Below are 16,619 nucleotides of genomic sequence, written 5' to 3'. Positions count from 1 at the left end.
TAGACATTTCAGAATAAAACGGGTGGCAGTGGCGAAGTTACAATGCCATAATGAACAGGGAAGTAAGCTGAGGACTGCGCAAAAGAAAATATATCCTTGCTTCGTTGACCTGCTGCGAGTAAAGATTCATATTAGTACCGGTAATATGTTCCTTGCAGTGAGTGTGACTTCTAAAAATAGACAATTGTTTGCAGGGCACCACCAACTTGCGCTGTTGCTTTATGACAATTGGACTTAGACGAATTCCCTCGCAGCTTCAATGTAGAACAACTTCTTGTTTCTCCAGTGTCCAGGCATGATTGAGGACAAGAGCCGCGAAGAGCAAAGAAATGCGCCATCGCTGAGGTTTTCAGTTGCGCAACGCCGTGACATGGACGGAGGTCACACGCCCAGAGGGGCAGTAAAACGAATTACACCTCCTGCTTACGTAGAGATGAACTAAAGTTATTCCAATGAAATAAGTTCAGGAGTATCCAACCAGCTTTCGAATCTTTGCGCAGGCGTGCGTGGCTGCAAGCGCACAGTTACACGGATTTATAAGTTAACTGCGGTTTAGTTAGTTTGCTTGAGAATACGCCCACTCCTTGGAAAGTGGAAGCCGCATCCACCTGGCCGCAACTCGTTTCTAATATGTTAGTACTGCTACACGATTTTTACTACTACATTTATCATCTCGCCCAGGAGGAGGAGGAAAAAGCCACTACGTTTTGTACATTTACCTGTTTAACGATGCTTGTTAGATACACACAAGGTGACATTAAGAAAACAAAACCACTCCTGGCCCGCCCCAACGAATTCTCCAAAGCAAACATGGCGTCTTTGTACTATCTGTAAATAAACATGCCTGATACCATTACCGCAACCAGCGCACACATTGAACGTGGCGAATTATCCAAAATTGAATTGGGCGCCGTAGGACTGTAATGCCTGTATTTTTTTTTTGCCTGCTTGTTCCGCGCAGTGGGCGGCCTACTCAGGAACAGCTAATTTTGATGATTATTATTGCGGTCGCAATGGCGCACTACAACGGCGCTGGACGCAGTTAACGTAAATAGACAGTAACATTTGGCATGCAGCAAGAACGCGTGGAAGAGCCGCTATAATATGTTTATCCGGAGAGATAAAACTATTCTTTCACTTGTTTGTTACCGGTAGAACGAAAGTCCGCGGAATTGATGCGAACAGCAAAATGTGTGAAAGCAGGTGCGGCAACGTCAAGCCCGCAACAGGGAAAGGAAAAAAAAATGGCCGCGTGTCTGCCCCTTTCGTTGCAAATGTCGACACAAGACGGTAGTCGACTGGCGCCCCTGCTAAGGAAATGCAACCCTTCTTTGTCCCGCTCACCTCTCATGCTGTTTCTCTCCCGTGTCGTTCCTTCCAAGATAACATGCTAGAAGTTTGCTCAAGTAATTTAAATTTACCGCGTTTCACTGCCCCAAGTCGGGTGCCTCGCAGTGCTGACGTACGGCGGAGACACGCGTGAATCGAGGCACCCGACAACAACGTTTATAGAACCATGTTGCCCTACTCCGCGAGCGTTCCAAGCGGAACGCGAAACCTGTCTAGTAGAACCATTCGTTGCTGTTGCCATTTGATTTTTTTTAAATTCACCCAGGTAGCGCGGGTAACAGCAAGCGAGGTTTTTTGCAGTTGATGTACCATTTTATTTGCCATCACAAAATACAGGCACCCGTAAATTTTATAATAAAGGAACACTACAAATAACACTCATGTATTGATTTTCTGGCTTATATTTGCGTTATGTCCTTTTTTTGTCAACAATGTTGACAAGCATGAACATTAACACAGGACTGTGACGTTTAGATTTGGCTGTGAGTATACAAGACTATTGCGCCGCATGTGTGTTGCTTTGGCCGGCTGGCTGAGTCGAGTGACAGACAGACAGACAGACAGACAGACAGACAGACAGGCAGACAGGCAGACAGGCAGGCAGGCAGGCAGGCAGGCAGGCAGACAGGCAGGCAGGCAGGCAGGCAGGCAGACAGACCAAAATTTTCTCGTTCGAGTAGCCCAAGAAAGACTATCGTGTTTAAAACGGCATGCGTATTGATTGCGTACGCACGCAGACTCCCACACGGGCTGAGGAATGTGGCGGCGGCCAGGTGTGGAAGTATTCAAGGCACCGGGAAAGTTGAAGGCATGTGCGCGGCATGAAAGTTGAAGGCATGTGCGCAAAAAAGAAAGCAGAAAGGGCGACACGGAGGCTGTGACACCAATAGAAACGTAGTCGACGAGCCGCAACAGCAGTGTACGATACAGTGTTGCGGAGTTACCACTCCGGAATTAGAATGACCCCGGATTCATAACACCTTCCGGAATGGAATGAAAATGGGATGAGGGCAGCGCTTCGAGGAATGGAACGGGAATTGATTTAAGCGCCTTTTGCCGGGAGTAGAATGGGAATGAAATTGCGGTTTTCAGACGGCGTTGTCACTATCGCTAGTGCCTACTTGAGTAGTCCAAGGTTCTATTTTCGAAGCTTGTTCATACTCCAAATCCTGAACAGTGTTTTTCAGGGTTTTGCTTGGCGCCAATACACCCTTTTTCGCATTCCTGTTAGCACTTTTGTATTGTACAAAAGTGTTGTATTGCTCACACTGGCTCCCAAGCATGCAGTTAGGTGGGCGCGAAAAGGAACAGGGATTTTGGAAGACGTGTTGAAACCAGAAAACAAATGTTCGGAGTTAGTAGCTTCTGCAGCACCAGTTCTTTCATATTTGTTATTTTAATTTTAGGCCGAGGAAGTTGCGGAGGTCTTTCGGCTGTAGTCGGCAGGAAAATTTTAGGAAAGCGGAAATTTTCTCTGGGTCCGGTTGGATTTCAGTTTTGCTGACGACGTGTCCTAATGCTTTTATCGATTTGCTGGCGAAAGTAATTTTTTTTTGGATTCAGCTTCACTCATGGATTTGAGTGGCACGTGAGCACTTCGCCTAGACGTGCCAAATGCTGATCGATATCCTACAGATACAAAGACATCCTCCAGATAGCAAAGACCACTTTTCTATTTGAGCCCGCGGAGCACAGCGTCTATTATTAGCTCAAATGTCGTAGGGTCATTACATAGACCAAACGGCATCACGTTGACTCCATAGAGCCCGTATGGAGTAGCGAAGGCAGTTTTTTTCTTTGCCATCTTCGTGCATCGGTATCTGTCAATATCAGGAGCGTAAGTCCAGACTATAGAAGTACTTCGCTCCTTGAAAACTGTACAAAGCATCATCGATGCGAAGCATTAGAAAAACATTTTTTCGAGTTATCCCATTTAGAGCACGGTAGTCGACGCAAAATTGAACTGAACCATCTTTCTTCTGCACAAGCACAACCTGCGATGACCATGAACTTGATGAGGAGCGTTTGCCAACGCGCTTGAGCATGTCAGCAACTTGTTCAATAATTTTTCGTTCGTGCGAAGATGCCCGGTATAGACGACGGCGTACAATGGCTGGGCCGTCTGTTTCGATTCGATGCGTGGCCGCAGACGTAGGTTTGCGTATGTTGAAATTTGTCACGTCGACGGAGGCGCTGTGCTTCTTCAAAACGCTCAGCTACCGTTCCGTTCCGTCTGCCTCGTCGTGTGGCCTGGGCTAACATTGGGAGCAAGGCCAGGCAGAACAGCCGAGGGAGCAGGATCTCCCAGGCGCGAAGATGTAATAGTGTTGGACAGGATAGAAAAACTTGGCCGCGTATCTGCTCCTTTCGTTGCAAATGTCGTCAAAAGACGATAGTCTTTGTAGACATTTGCCAAGGAAATTCCCCCTTTGCTTTCCCGCTCACCTCTCATGCTGTTCCTGTACCGTCGCGCTCATACCAAGGTAAACACACTAAACGTTTGCGCAAGGCGATTTGAATTTACCGCGTTCCACTGCTGCGGGCCGGGTTCCTCGATGCCAGCGCTGCAGTACGGCGGAGACGCTCGTGAATGGAGGCGGCCGACTACAAGGTTTATAGAACCGCGTGGCCGTGCTCTACGTGCGTTCCAAGCAGAACGTGGAACCTAGCTAGTGGAACCTTTCGTTGCTGTTGCCGCGTGATTTTTCATATGCCGCCAGGAGGCGGCGGTTTTCTGCAGTAGATGCAGAATATCATTTGCTATCGAAAAACCAAGCATCCATCAATTTTTTTAATAAAGGAACACTGTAAATATCCCTTGTGTACTATTTTCCTGTCTTATATTTGCGTAATGTCTTGTTCTTGATCAACAAAGTTGACAAGTATGAACATATAAACCGGGCTTAGACGTTTACATTTGGCTGTGAGTATATAAGACTATTGCGCAGTAAGCATTTTACTTTGGCCGGGTGGCTGAATCGAGTTACAGACAGACGGACGGACAGACAGACAGACATACAGACAGAGATACCGACAGACCAAAATTTCTGGGTTTAAGTAGCCCAAGAAAGACTATCGTCTTTAAAAGGCTTGCTGTCGACCACTGAAGTAATGGCCGTGCCCTTACGTAGCAATATTGGCTCACCAGTGGTGTCCAGCGCCGCTAGGGCCGCGAATTCCTGTGAAGAGCGAACAAGGTAGGTAGAAATGACGATTCCGAGAGGAATCAAGCGGCTTGCATGCAGCAGAAGCACTCACGTCGCTTTGAAAAATGTCCGATTAAACCTTCAGGAGCTCGCAACAAGGTGGCACGACGTGGTCAGTATGCAGGGTCAAAAACTGATGTTACTGTCATTTGAATGGCTGAGTGGTGACAGGCGATAACGGCGAACGCTGCGAAAAGAACTTCCCATCCCAAAATTACTTCATGAGAGCACTTTGAAAGGACCGCAAATTGCATGATGGGATGACTACCTTTCGCGATGAACACAAGCGGAGTACAACTGGCGGAAGGCTGCACAATATGTCCATCTGCGTTAAATAACAACAGGCTAGAGTAAGGGGTCCGCAGTTTCGTAGACGAGAACACAGATTCGAATCCGTAACGGAAAGGCTGGCCCTGGTATCAACTAAAGGTTGTAGCAAATTCCCTCCACTTTAACAAATAACACGTTTGAGGGTCGCCCTGGAGGAGTTTTAATCCGTCCAAACAATGCAATTCCCCTCCCCAAACTGCGGCGCCGAGTTTTCCGCTTGGATTCCGGGGTCACGCGAGACAGGGCGATTGGGTGACACGAAACTACGCCAAGGCGAGGGCGAAAGACGTCTCGAGTCACGGCCACCGCGGGAACGGTCGATTGAGCCCTGATGGGACGGAGAGCATTGTCTGAAAGAGTACGCAGGCCCTTGGGGGGTGTAGTTAAAGCGGACGTCGTGTTCGTGAGGTGCGTAGCCTCGCCGTTCATCTTGTAGGCGTCGTCGGCAGAGGCGCGCGACGTGGCCTCAAATGCAGCAGTAGAAGCAGACTGGGCGTTCATTAGAACGAACATCGAGACGTGGCCGCAGTTCGCATAAACACTCTGAACGGGACGTCGCGACGAGGCGGCTGCTAACTGGGCGAGCATGGGCAGAGGTGACAAAACTTTAACTGGAAAAACCGGTGGTCGTTGAAGTGCCGTTGGAAGCAACTGGGTGGCCGTTGTGAGGACTGCCCGTCATTGATGCGAACTCATCTCTGATAACTTATCGCAAGTCAGTCGCTGGCTGCGAGCAGCGGCAACCGTGAGCGCAGGAGCTGATGAAGCCTTGTCGCTGGTAGTGTCCCTAGATAAGGTATATGAGTACCGGCCCTGAGACACGCAAGTCAGCAAGGCAGCCGTTTTTGTGTTTAGCAGTGTTGTGAGATTGCCGAATCTGCGGCCTCACCGCTGACTTCGATCGGGTCGCTTGTTAACAACCCTGACAAAGATGCAGCAAAACGGCATGTTAGCGTTAACTGATACTAATAGCTGCTTATTTTGTGGTTGAGGATGTAGTCGTTTTCGAACTATCTGATTTTTACTTCGACTACGCCTGCGATGTCATTGATGAAAAGAAGAAATGACATGGGGGATAATACAGATTCCTGGGGGACACATGAAAATACTGCGACTCTTTCAAACACATGGGAACTACACGGTACGAATTCGTAGTAGTCAGTCGAGTAGCTTTTGATCAACTTGGTCATATAGGTCCGCGGCCAAGTTTACTTCTAAGCTTTAATACTAATTTGAGATGGATAACACGGTCACACGGTCACACGCTTTTAGCAGGTGCAAAAAATTACGTCACCCTGCCATTCATCGTTAGTGTAATAAGAAAGGCCGTGCAAGTTTTCCACCAGTTGTCTCACAGTAGATCGGCCGCGACGAAAATTGGGCTGATTAGAAGCAATAATTAACTTTTCTTCCCCGCATTCGCTAAGGACTTTATAATAATGTGCTTGAAAACTTTGCAGCGAGTTCACGTAGTAAAAATTGGTCTGTAATTTATGGACACGACAGGTCACCACTTTTGTGTAAATTAATAATTTTTGCGATTTTTTTTTTCGATGGAACCTGGGTATCTTTAAGCGATTTCAAATTACTTCAGCGTAACGTTTCAACAATGCGTTAGGCATCCTGTCCGGCCCACTACTTTTTTTTTCATCGATGTCCAATAAAAGTGAAATTAAACCCGGCTCAGACAATTTAGGGGTACCAAACGGAAACGATGTTTTTACACCGTTGTCTGCAGCGATGACAGAGTGGAAGTAAGTGCTGAGTAAGTTCGGTTTCATTATTTCCTCCTCCGGTGGGGTGGCAGTATGGAGGTTGTTTCTTTAACCACGGATATTTCCAGAACTTTGGGGGGACTCTAATAAAATTACTTAGTGCTGTGTGGCAGAATTTTCATTGGGCGCAACGGATTTTTACCTACGGTGACTTAGACATGACATTTATTTTTTCTTGGTACCTGTGGACTGTACATGATTTGTAGATTCTATTAGCCGTTTTACTTTGCGTTTAATATGAATAATGTTGCGTATGATCCTAGGGCTGTGTTTTTTGTTACTTTTGCAACCTGAAGAACAATGTTGACCGTACAATGAGCAATTTGAGCTTTGACCTTACCCTTGTCTATCCCAACAGCCCCGTCAGCACATATATCGAGGAAATATCGGTAGTCATGCTCAAAATACGTCACAACGGCAGCGTCATCAACCTTGAGAAATGGCGAGAGATACTTAACCGGGCCTCGCATTAGCACGGGGTTTGGTGTTGGATACCTGGTACTTGATGCTCTAAATACGTCATAACTGCAGCGTCATCTGCCCTGCGAAAAGCCGGGACCAACTTAATCGGGACTCGCTTGCGACCGGGGCTCGGTACTCGGCACTCGGTACTTGCCAGTGTATCGGAGGGGCACTATCACAAGAGTATCAGTATGAGCCGTGCAATGGTATAATCATCACTACAGTGGCGTTTTGGCAGTTAGTCAGTACATTAACTCCTCGTGGAGCTAGAGGAGACCACCGAGCTTCTTAAAGCTCCTGACGGCAAAGAATGCGCTCAATAAATACAAGCAATCGCAATTTCATTCCGCTTGAGCTGAACACGACTTCTTCCTGGAATATGCCCGCAAGATCAAGCTTGTTTCAGTTTTTTACCACCAATAACGGCACTTTTTAACGATGATGCTGACAGTGCGTTTTTGTTTTTGCTTTCGTGCGACACATATTTCATTTCCGTTAACACACTTTCTCTGACAAGCACCATTATAGTCGCAAATATGAACCAAAGATAAAAGGAATAAATGTCGGCAACGGCCGCCCTTTTGGTGTACTGAACACGAGGATCCTTCAAGCGACAAAATAGCGCTTCAAAAACAGAGCACTTGGGCCATTAAAGGCAGAAAAAAAACTTGCCACGAACACGGTTGAAGTCGACACACCTGGATCCATTTTTCGCATGCCTTGCAGCAATAATCGATTCGCCTCAGACTGCAAATTGAATTCTACGCGGCTCTCGGCGGAACAACGGTACCACGTCAGCTCGTGGCCAAGTGTTGCTCGAGAAGCCCGCTCGCTCTACGGTACGTTTCCACAAATGAAAAAAAAAAACCGTAAAGGCATCACGCGTCGTTTCCGACACGGGTGTCAAGGTGAATCGGGTGAGCAAGCCACAGTTTTCGTCGGCCTTCCGCGTGCGCTAACAGTCCGTGCTTGTTTCTTTAAGTACACAAGGCGTGCAGCGAAGAATTCTCTGGCTCGAATGAATGCCTCAGTGAGGAGTTACTATTGTTGGGGCGACGTTGCTTATTCGGGAGGGGGGGGGGGGGGCAAATTTGAAAAAAAAGTTCCCTTTCGTATTAATGGGGAATTGTATGGCGTGAATAAAGGGCTGTGCGGTTCATTTACGGTGTTTTTGCGGAACAGATGCTCCGTACGGACCTCAGCTTCAAAAATTGCCAGTTGCAGCCGAAATGAATTAGTCGTCGATTACTTACTGCGAGAGCAGACAGCGCATTGCAAAAGATGACAACATATATGCCCGCACCGCTGCAAATGTTGCCAAAAGGCGATAGTGTTCTGCCACCCCTGTCGCGTAACTTTCCCTCCTCTCTCCCCCCTCGTACCCCTCATGGTCGTCCCCTTCCCTCTGGCTCATACCAAGATGAGTGTGATGCTGGTTTGATCCATTCCACTCGATTTTCCAGTGTTCGCGTTTTTGGGACAGCATGCGTTCTCCGCTTTTCTTCTGCTATGCGCTGCAAGTCTTGTCTTGATGTCCCGCCCCTCTCGGACGCCCTTCTTCACCTCGTGTTGTTTTCACTTTCTATCGTCAAAACTAATCGATAGTGAATTCTTGAGAAAAAATCCGTGGTACTCACACCTATTTACTTCTATTTTGCCTCAAATAAACCTGAAGTTTGCTTCGCCGTCAATATTGCGGGCACTTATGAGCCACGGCAGCTATAGTTCATCAACAGTGCAGTAAGCAGATACGCTTCCATTTCTTCCGTCGGGTGGCAAGTAGTTCAGCCAATTAACGGAACGGAACGGAACGGAACGGAACAGACAGACAGACAGACAGACAGACAGACAGACAGACAGACAGACAGACAGACAGGTAGGTGGGTAGACCAAATTTTTGCGCTTAGGTTGTCCAAGAAAGATATTTGTCTTAAAAAGGCCAGATATAAGTAACAAACAAGTACGAACGTCGACAGCTACCAGTCAGTGGAACAAAAGGTCAGTCATCCCAATGACAGGCAGGCATAAAAAATTCCCTCGCACTTCCCCGAGGGGGAGAGTGTGTAAGTGCGAATGCACGGTTGTTGATTGCGCGATTACGGTGGCTATCGTGATCTTGGAGTGGAGAGGAGGCGCCCAACACCCGCAGTCACTGAGCGGAGAGAGGAGGAGGAGAGTAGCGCCCGCCGTTACGGCGAGGGCTACACGAGCGCCCTCACGCGTCGGAATGCGGAGCGCCCGCTACGTGAGCGAGAGCTCTCCCGCCCGAAGTGGAGAGGAGGCGCCCAACACCCGCAGTCACTGAGCGGAGAGAGGAGGAGGAGAGTAGCGCGCGCTCATCTCCCCCCGTTGCTAGGGAAGACGGGGAGGAAGACGAGGAGCGCGCGCACCCGCAGCTGTTGCTATGCGGACGACGGCGGCGGACGATTCAGGCTCGCTTAAGAAGTGCATTCGCACTTAAAAGCAGCACATCCACTGTTGATTCCGTCTGCATATGCGCTACTGTTAAGACACTCAATTTTTGCACTGATTTGCTGTTACTGATTTGCTGCTTTGCACTAGTAGCCGCTAATGCGATTCACGCACACTGTCCACAATCCTGAAAAGGGGGTACCGATGCCGGGTTACCGCGTCCAATAAGTTTGAAAATATTTGAAAAACATAGCAACGGTTTATACGGAATTATGCACAGACCGCAGACCAGATGTACAGAATTTTTATTCAACTCCGAAGATTGTAAGAAAGCTGTACAGCTTTCCTTTGCAGCCGCACCTCTGCATTTGAGGTGTTTGTCACATTTTGCTTCGCAGATGACACAAGTGGACTTTACAAAATTAGTGATATACGGTCAATAAAAATATGATTTGCAATGTATAGTAGGATATGAATCGACAATTCATTCATTCTCGGTCTCACCAGCACCCATTCAGGGCACGAGATTATTTTCTCCAGCACTCATAAAACTAAATGAAAATCTCGAGAAATCGTATCGTAGTTTTTAGCCACTTGTTTTATGTTCATGATGTACCCGGTTTTGCACGAATGTAGATGAGACACAGCATGTAGCCTGTATACCCACTCTGCGTAATATGTAAGGTGATATAATGTAACCACTCCTTCCTCTTTCAATGAGTTTTAATGTAGTTTATGGCTATTATTTATTTATTTATTTATTTATTTATTTAAGCTACCTGCGACAGCTCCAACCAAGTTGGAGCTATCGCAGAAGTGGGCACACAGTTATGTGCACAGTGCAGATACAGAATCAGACATAGTCAATATTATGGAGCAGCGCAAGGTTGGAAATAGGCAGAGTGTGCCTCCACTAGTGCTCCCTTCGCGGGAAAACGTTTTGCTTTCCACACCGGTCACAGCGCTGGCACACAAAAATGTCCCTACTGGAGCTGCTGTATACGAATTCAAGTCCTTTGCGTAAAATAATGCGCATAATCTCGGAGCCCCCTTTATCTCAAGCCAGAGTCGATTAAGGTTCTGAAAGTATGTATGAACGCCAATTCTCAAAAATAAAAATAAAACGTGCTAGTCGGACAGGCAAATATGTTTCCAGCGTCGTTTTGTTGTGTATGTTGACGGTTGCGTAGTTAACAGGTGGGTCCGGAACTGCCAGTGTACTTGACTGGTACGGTACTTGCTGTTCGCCACGGTCGATACGACCGCTGCGTTTTATGCCAGCAGTCGCAGGTCGCGCTGCGAGCAGAGCGACAATTTTAAGGTTGAGTCGTAAATTTAGCTCCACCGATCGGAGCGTGCCGTTACCCGTCAATTTCTTGGCTCGCTGGCTCCTGTTGACGCCGCCTGCATGCCATGCACCGGTCGGGATTCGGTTTCTTCAATCGAACGGCAAACTTTAATTTTCGGGAATTGCGAAAGTATTTTGTGTCCTTGTAGATGCATAATTAATCATCATAAAAGCTGTTTATTGTTTTCTCTGCAAGTTATAGATGTTTGTGCTGCTTGGTTTTTATTCTTTGTCTGTAATCTTGGGGTGTTTGAGATTGATTTTGTATAATTTACACCCGAAGGCAAATCCCTCCGACCAGTTTATGTTACCTGCCATTGAACTAAAACACGGTTTAATGAAATTTAAGTTTTTGTTGTTTGCCATTTTCGTCTATTGGATGTGTGTATATTCCGTTCCGTTGTGTCACAAAACTGCGTAAAGCTTCGATGTTGTCATTGTCGTTACTGCCATGTAACAATTTGCTGGGCCACATCAAGCTGCTACTGCAGCTTTTAGCTCAGCAACCCAGACACAAATTAGCGGTAAATAGAAGAAAGCTACTCGTCCCACGAAAATGTGCAATCAACTTAACGAGCTGGTCGTCTAGTCGCATCATGAGGTGACTAGTTTTCAATGACGGTTTAAGCTAAACGTACCCTCCGAAAGAAGCAGCTTGAAAGCATGCACACTTATACGCCGTAGGTACCTACACATAAACTCAGCGGATATTGGACTAAGTAGAAAAAAATGTAGTAATCGGAACAGACCTGGGGAAGCACAAAATATTTTGTCTGTGGCCCGCGGCCATACCGGCCTACTGGAAAGCACCGGTGGCTGGTGCAGGCTACAGGATGTTGCTTCGGTCCCTTTCTTTTTTTGACATGTGCAGTGCATAAAACTAACGTGTAGGGCGTGTGCAGGTTGGCACCCATCTTGCAGAGGAAGCCCGATATCGCTTTCGGGAGACACACGAGCTGGCACGCAACTTCGTCGCTGTCGTGGGGGCGCTGGATTTATCTACGCAGTCAAAGCAGCTGAGCGAGGTTATTTAACAGGGCTCGCAGAGAGTCGATTCAAGCACGTCCGTTGTTACCGAAAATGAACAGAAAGAATGAAACCAGCCTTTCGCAGTGCAAGGCTCATTGCCTTCATTCCAACCGCAGAAAAAAACGAAAATTATTTGGCAGTGTATCTGATAAACTGCCTAAAAGGAATGATTATTACAAGATCAGGTTTCTCTTCAAGGACACCGATTGATGTCAACCAAGCTGATATCGCGGCTGAGTAGGGGGCCAGTTGGACGAATGTCTTTTCCGCTAACCAAGTAAGCGCCGGACAAATCCAAGACTTACGCCGGCTTTCGCAATCGCGCGGCTTTCATTTTCTGGGCTTGGATTTGCACAAACTACACAGAAAGGGCGGCCTTCCACTTTTTGCGCGTTTAATATGTTTTGCCAGTATGCAAGGGGTATTTCATGTTCACATTATCTCCAGCTGATTCACAGACCTGCTTGAATTAGAACAGCATTGTATTCGATTGCCAAATTTGGGGACAAACCAGAAGCGATCAGTTCAATTGAGGATTTTCATAATGTTTGTTTCAATTATGATAGCATCGGTTCCGGTTACTGAATACTGAAATGCACACCAATACCACTGAAACTCATAATTTTGTGAATTGCTTATGCTGTTTTATGCAACATCCCTACGAATTTCGAACCACGCGTTTGTGTTCATCTTTTATTTTCCTCATTACGTTCTGTCAATTAGGTTAAGGAAAACTGATAAACTACGCGGAAAAGCAATGCGCAGCCTCTCATAAGTATTTGTCCGGCCTGAATACTCTGAGAAAAATATACGAATCATTTTGCGAGATCTCCTCAAAGGAATTTTTATGAGTAATAAAACGCACCAAACGCGGGCAGGGTTCATGCGAAAACGCACCCACACGCAGAAGAAAATGGGCCAGCGATGCCAAGGTGCCGCCCCTGCCCCGTTATCAAATTGCGATTTCACGGCGAAGCGCCCGACACGTTCGTGGAAGGCGTTCGGCAACCGATCCGAGCGCGCCATGGGATATGAATAAGGAAAGCGACGTCTTCTCTTCCCAAAGGGTGAGTTCGGGTAGCGGACCGTATTCGCGCCGGAGAACGTGAGCACGCATTTCAATGATCGCCCCCGCTTATGCGCAGCCGCCTCCCCGGCTGTGTGCTCGAAGGCTTGGCGCCCTTGTTCGCTGCGTGCTTCGCGTGGGGATCCCGGATTATTTCGCTAAAGCAGATTATGGCGCGCCGCTCGGAATCTTTCGCGATTCCAGGGGCATACGTCCCTTCCTCTAGAGGGGCAGAAGGCGGAGCGCGGCGAACGAGAGCGACTCTTTTCCGGCTCGTGGCTTGAAAGCGGGCCAGTTTGGCCTGTCCTCTCTAAATCGTCAAACAAGTGTGCGTGCTTTGCTACCGTCTTGGCGATCGGGCCGTTACAGGCGTGAATAATACCAGAATCAATTGTTCTGCCAGATCTCGCAAGGGGAGGCATGGAATTGGAACCGCCGAGCATCGCTTCCTGTATTTGCCTACATTTAATTTCCCTCTACATGCGCTGCTCCGTTTGTGGCGTTTTCCTTCTTCGTCACGTTTCTTGCTGAGGCATGAACGTGATACATGCTCCGGCCTTCCGCCGTCACATCTACAACGACGTTACGGAAATAAATTAATCGTGGAACAGGTCTGCGTACGCGCTCTGACAGCGAAATTCTAGCGATTATCGAAGACTTCGCGGATCGTCGTCTATTTCTTCGCTTTTGTTTCTTTGCTTCGGCTCGAGTACTGCGACAGGCAGGCACTCACGCGGCACCTTCACCGCGGTCAGACCTCTCTTCCGCATGCGGTCGTGCTAAACACGTGCCCATCACGTTCACCTGCCACGCGGCACGCAGCGGGGCATTATTGTTGCCCTTCTCGCAGGGCACCAATTTAGTGCTGCAGCAGCGCACTTGGCTCCCACCCTGGGAGAGGGGCCGATTGAAATCCTACACGATCCGATTTCTGATTCCTGTTGACGGCGACTACGGTTGTTTTCGGCCTCGACGAAACATTCAAGGCACTAAATACGCAATACAGCGGTATTCACGGCGATAAACTCGCATACGCTTAACAAACACAGAGATATGCGGGCTCACACGATCATCGAAGAAGTTGCAAATGTTCTCCTCATTGAGTGCTTTCTTTGATATAAAAACCGGATTCTGTGACAGAATGAAGCTTTCTCGCATTAACAGTGGAATAAGGAGCATAGTGAGGCCTCCACCCTTCATCAGCGACCACGTTGCAAAGAATTATCTTTTTTAATTTTACACCTCAGCGCGCGGTACTGAAGTGTTCCGGATTAATTCGACTGCTGGTTTGGGCACGTAACTGGATTCGGTTGCTTGGTACGTGCGCGGATATCTCGATGCAGCGGCGTTTTTAAGCGAAGCTCATTACTGCATGCTGCAGGTGAAATCCAGAACACGGTTCCTTCATCGCACAGTCCATCTCACCTTCAAACTCAGCATAGATCAAGCCAGTGAAAGCGTATAATCGCTCGTTCACTCAAAGGGGAGACGTGAGAAGGAAAAAAATCCCCCCACCTCCCCGAAGGGGATCGTGCGGAAATGAGAATGCATTGGGTGCACCGATGAGTGCGCTGCGAGTAATTATCGCGCTCCACTGCATTTATATATATTTCCGAGCGCAGCGAGCGGAGAGGGGTACGCGGAAACACGCCAGCCCGCGCGCGAGCTCTCTCTCTCTCTCCGCCCGAGCTCCGCGATGCGAGCGCCCTCACACGCCGAGCGCGCTCCTCCTCTCCCCTTGCCCTCCGCTACTCCCGCCCGAGCTACCACCTGCTCCGGTTGCTAGGCGCGCCACAGCTGTTGCTAGGGCGCGGAGAGATAACACCTGCGGGGCGCACGCCGGCCAACGCACGACAACCCCCGACTAAGAAATACATTCGCATTTAAAATGAGTAAGGGCGCGTACATCAGATCATTATACAAAAAGGCGCCGAGCACGCCATGGGATATGTAGTAAAAGCGCGCAATCTCTCGTTCGTTTCAAGGGGAAAGCCAGGAGAGGAGGACAAGGGGAAAGAGTTAGGGAGGGCACCATCAGAAGATGATGCGAGGATGTTCTGGCTGCATCGAGGTTCACTCCGCGCTCTCGCCTACAGCGCCGACTGCGGCCAACAGCGTATAGGTTCTGCCTCGTGGTACAACTGTGTGGGCGATCACCGCGCGCTCTCAGTCGCGAAAACAGAGCTATCACTCGATAACGTTGGTTTAGGCGCGTTCAACCGCAGCATATTCATACCCATGTTCTGTGTCACCTACACGTCGTGTGGTAAGAAGCTTCGCTGGTCCCACGTTCACGTAGTGGAATGGGTCATAATTGTTTTCTTTTTCGTCTCCATCAGGAAAACGTGTACCGTCACAGAGATTGTACCTGCCTCCTTCATTCAGTGGCCGCACACCACACCTAAGCCACTGATACCCCAAGGCGGGTGCGCGATTTGAACCATGTTCGAGTAATCGCACAAGCAGTCCTCGTGTTGCTCAGTTTTGTCATAGGAACACGGTCAAGACAATTAAAAACAAAAATGGATGCTCCGTTCACAAGTTGCTGTAAGACAATCGAGGAAGCTGAGCGTAAAACCATTTTTTAATGTGCATTTTGTGCATTCGTACCCCTATGGCGAACAGTCGCATTGCGACTGACTGTGTGATGTGGCAGAGAGGGCCATTACGGCTGAAAGGTTCAGTACGTCTAAATGTCGCCTACCAACTGAGAGTGATTATGGCGGGGAGTTTCGTCATAGCTGAAAGGGGTAGTACGCCTAAGTGTGCACTACCGCAGAAACTCGCACCCCGACTGAGAGTCACATTATGGCGCCGAGTTTCGTCATAGCTGAAAGTTGAAGTACACCTAGGCGTGCCCTGCCTCGGACAGTCGCATCCCGGCTGAGAGTCTCATTATGACAGAGAGTTCCATCATAGTTGAAAGTTGGAGTACGCCTAAGCCTGCACTACGACGGAAAGTCACATAACGACTGAGAGTCATTATGGTGGAGAGTTTCATCATAGCTGAAAGTGGTGGTACGCCTAATCGGGCACTACGGTGGAACGGGTTAAGAGCCTCTTTACGACGGAAAGGCTCGGCGGACAGACGTGGCGTCACTGGTTGTGGCTTATAAAGAGTACTCTGTTTTGCTAATGAAAGCATACAATTTGAATCCACTGAAAATGCGAAAGTGCTGCTCAGTTGCAAATGGGTAACTGCACCGACATTTGATTTAAATTTGACGTTTAGGCTATTATTTTTTGTTGATGTTTGTAAGTACCCGGACAGCTTAATGAACATGGTTGCGTGGCTCATATAACTGCGCGAAGACGTGTTCGTTTTCCTAAAAAAATATTGCCTCGTTATAATATTACTGACACCACATTTAACGCGTACTTCACTCAAGTAAACTATAGAACGAGGAAGATGAAGTATAGCATACGATTCACCGGCTACTTTGCCGCACTAGAGATGCGGCGATTTACGGTCAGCTTGTGGGATCCTGCCTGAAATAGTTAAATTTCCGTATGCACTAGGCCAAAGTATTCTCCGTGCCAGAAGTATAGAAAGTTGGCATTCTAAGTTTGGAAAGGGAACTAGTATCACTTGAAATACAGTGCGTGCCAATTTTATAGCTTTAAGAACACGGGGTAAGCAA

At 48.0% G+C, this 16,619-nt stretch overlaps 1 protein-coding gene across 4 annotated transcripts in view; it reads left to right on the top strand.

Annotated features, from left to right (window-relative positions):
• Positions 1-16,619, top strand: part of LOC144138022 (uncharacterized) — a 298,058-nt gene that overhangs the window by 178,399 nt on the left and 103,040 nt on the right. The window contains exon 1 of one of the 4 annotated variants that reach the window (XM_077670083.1): positions 12,847-12,979. The exons of the other annotated variants lie outside the window; for them this stretch is intronic. The gene's annotated coding sequence lies outside the window, so the exon portion shown is untranslated. Of the gene's footprint in view, positions 1-12,846; positions 12,980-16,619 lie in introns of those variants that run through there. 4 annotated transcript variants of the gene reach the window in all.

Source organism: Haemaphysalis longicornis, unplaced genomic scaffold (genome assembly GCF_048455015.1).
Source record: "Haemaphysalis longicornis isolate Haplotype H1 unplaced genomic scaffold, Haemaphysalis longicornis Haplotype H1 scaffold_1, whole genome shotgun sequence".
Taxonomy (NCBI): Eukaryota; Metazoa; Arthropoda; class Arachnida; order Ixodida; family Ixodidae; genus Haemaphysalis; species Haemaphysalis longicornis.
Note: the sequence above shows the minus strand (reverse complement) of the source record. Positions and strands in the feature narration are given on the sequence as shown.